The following is a 3,712-nucleotide window of genomic DNA, read 5'->3' as shown; positions in this document are numbered from 1 at the left end:
AGAATCCCATTTACTTTAAAATTGATGTAATTCATATTTTTATCCCATTTTCTCATGTGTTGAATAAATACTGGTATTGTGCTCATGTGATAAAATAATTAGAATTCAGAATAAAAATAAATTCAACACATTTAAAATTTTATCACGGGATATAAAATAAATACTATTTTCTTGAAAATACATACCTTTTACTATTTGTTTGCATATTTTTCATTTGATATTTCTTTTATTCTTTTTTATAAATAAGTAAAATATACTATATTATTATTGATTTAACATCAATTAATATATTTTAAACATCATTATTTGATTGAATTATTATTTGAAATGTGAATATTTCCAACTTCTCTATAATATACTAAATATATATTTGTCATATACTATATTTATAAAAACATATACCTTTTACTATTTAATTATATTGAAAGGTCGTTTCTCAATTCTTATGAATTTATTTTTCAATCTTAATGACATATATCTTAAATATAATCTTTTTTTTTATAAAAATCAACATTTTTTTTATTAATTTCTTTAACATATACCTTTTTTTAAAAATGTATATTGTTGTGCGTTTTTTAGAAGAAACATATATCAAAAATCTAGGTTTGTGGTTTACCTTTACTTTTCATATATGTTCTTCAAAAGTAACTCATTTAAGCTGTGTAAAAACACCTGCATTGTTGTAGATTCATCAATTTTTACTCTATAATGATAAGATCTATTAAAAATCTAATGAAATAAGCTTCACATTCTTCATAATATTTGGGATTTTTTTGTAAGAACGGGAACAAACCTCTTTGTTTTTTTATTTTATTGCAGGGAATGCTCGATTTCAGTTTGAGGATTGATAGAAAAGTAATATGATTTTGAATGGTTAAATTTATTCATGTTTCTAGAATAGTTTTGTTGAAACTTTTGATGGAGGTTTTTGAAAAAGAAGAGCTTTGTTAAAGCTTTTGATGGAAGTTTTTGGAAAAGATTTGCTTCCTATATGAAATACCATATAAATGTTATTTTCGAAGCTTTATATAGTATTTTTGAAGAATTATATTCCTACTATATAAATGTTAGTTTTTGTCATTTTTAGATTATTTTTGAGATATTTTCATATTTTTTCTTATAAGTGTCTAAAGCCCAAGTATTAAAGGCCCTAGCCTAAAAAAAGTGGAATCAGGCCCTAGGCCCAAAATATGCTGGCTTTTATACTTATACTAAGAAACATTGTCTTTTTTTGTTTTAAATCTACTTTGAGAGCTTATGGCATGTGCATTGGGCCTACTATCCTCTATTGATAGAAAGCCCAATCCCAGGGAAGAAAGACTTATCATATGAACCGTATGCGAGAGTAATAAGATTGGAAGGATGAATGTATATTATTGTGTGTACTAACCTCCTTTTCTTTTTATGCATTGTACGCATCTCACGCATCGCATGCATCATACTAACCCTATTTTTTAGCCATATAGATTCTCTTGTGGGTTGGAAAAGGCAAGATAGTGGCAGATTGAAAAGAGTGCTTATTTATTTGAGAATTCGAGTTGTGTTGGAGAACCTTGAAAGACCAAGACGCCAAGATACTGAAATTACATCTAAAATGACAACGAGAGAGCTAATGATGATTTAAGGGGTGTGATTCGGAAAGAGCTCCAGCAACTCTTGACTGGAATGGCTGCAAACCAAGTCCTACCTATTATTCCCATTGCACTGGCTAATCCCCCTGTTACTGTTGACCTGGTTGTGGTTCCACCGAGACTACTACTGCCCACTATAACTGCTACTATTGGCACGAACAATGCTAATGTAGAAGACCTAGCTAGAAGGGGAGTGTTCCTGAATTTTTTAGGATTTTGATGAGTTTATGCTAGGCTAGGCAAAGAGGGAGACTGCCCTTGCCACTAATGAAACGGTGAGTGGCCTGAGGGCCAGGCTTGATAAAATGCAGGGTATGCTGGAAATCAAAAGCTTAGACCCTACTTACGATTTCAAAGAATTGGTTCTGACGAGAGAAGATAAGCTGCTTGCAAAGTTTAGAATACCCAAGATGAACAACTTCAACAAGACTAGGAATTTGAAAGTTCATCTGAAGTAGTATGTAACTATCATGGAAACTACTCAATAAGCAGGCGTAAATTGTCAAGCTATTCGTGTTGTCTCTTAAAGGACTCCTGTCAACTAGTACCACAGTTTGAAAAAAATATGCCAAAGCTAAATGGCGCGATTTATATAATTATTTTATCAAATAGTATGATTACAACACTCATTTAGAAGTATTGATTAGTGATCTCGAATCCACCAAGCAGAAGCCAAATGAGTCCTTCTTTGATTTCTTGACCACATGGAGGAATAAAAGACTGGGATAGTAAAGAACAAGCTCTCTAAAAAGGACCAAGTTCATATGGTAGTTCAAAATGTTCTTTTAGGATGTGTTGAAAGGTTACAGATGATGAACCCAAAAACCTTCATGGAACTATACGATGATGTGCTACAGGTCGAGAAAATTGAGAACAATAAAAGAAAGACTGTGAAAACTAGTGGGAAGGCAAACTACCAAACTGGAGGGAGCAGGACCTTGGATGTGAATGTTGTGAAACAAACCGATGAAGTTCTCCAACTTCAAAGAACCTCTCTCTAAGATCTTCGAGAGATTGATACAAAATGGCAATGCTCCAACCTACTATCCTCAAGAACCCACCAAACCCTAATACACTCGGATATAAACCCAACACGTACTATAAATTTCACTAAGCACTAAACCATCATAATGACAATTGGGTCTGGCTAAAGCATGAAATTCAAGACCTTATCGATGCTGGAAAGTTGACTAACCATGACCAACCCAACAGCAGAAGAAACCCCTTATCAAGCTTCAATAACACACCACCCTCAAAAGAAGTGTCCATGATCAACCTTAATTTCAACAAAGAGGAGAGCATGAACTCTTTTATAGACATACCCCAAACCGAGCCAGAAGCCAAACCGAATAGCCCACAAAGAACCTTCACTCAGCTAGGGGCACCACTATCCATGGTGTTCTGTCACCTAAAATGGAGCAGAAAGCTTAAGCTCCAATTGCCAAAAAGGATAGTCCTAAGCCTCACAATGGTCAGTATTGTGAGTATCACCAAGCTCTCAGGCATGTGACAGACCAGTGCAACCGTCTCAAGCACGAGGTCTAAGACTTAATCAACTATGGGGAATGGGAAGTTGAGCAACTTCCTCAGTATGAGTGTGAAGACCAGCTAAGGCGCCCTCAAGCAAATTTGACTTCAAGGTTCGATATTTGAGGCCTTCTTCGACCAAAATTGAAATTGAGGATATTGTGCCAAGTGTTTGGGGATCAGATGATGACCAAGCCGCTTGTGAATCTTGTCTCCTAAAAGTTTGGAAAGAAGGGGAAAAGAAGTCAGTCATAGTTATTAACATCTAGTATAGCTCTAGGGATGAGTGTGAAGTCCAAGATGTTGAGGCCAAAGACATCTAGGCAGATATTAATTCCAAAACTGAGCCAGCAGGTAAGGGTAAGGAAGCTAGGGTACAAAAGCTGAAGCAAGACAAGCTAGCACCTGAAGGTAGGGATGCCATGTTGTTAGAACGATGGAAGAAGGAAAAGAAGACAACCGATGTCTAGGAATTCCTCGAGGAAATTATCAAAACGGTGATTTGCAAGACCACGAGATGATCACCTTCTCGGATGAAGACCTACCACTTGAGG

This window comes from Ricinus communis, chromosome 5 (assembly GCF_019578655.1).
Source record: "Ricinus communis isolate WT05 ecotype wild-type chromosome 5, ASM1957865v1, whole genome shotgun sequence".
In the NCBI taxonomy this organism is placed as follows: Eukaryota; Viridiplantae; Streptophyta; class Magnoliopsida; order Malpighiales; family Euphorbiaceae; genus Ricinus; species Ricinus communis.
Note: the sequence above shows the minus strand (reverse complement) of the source record.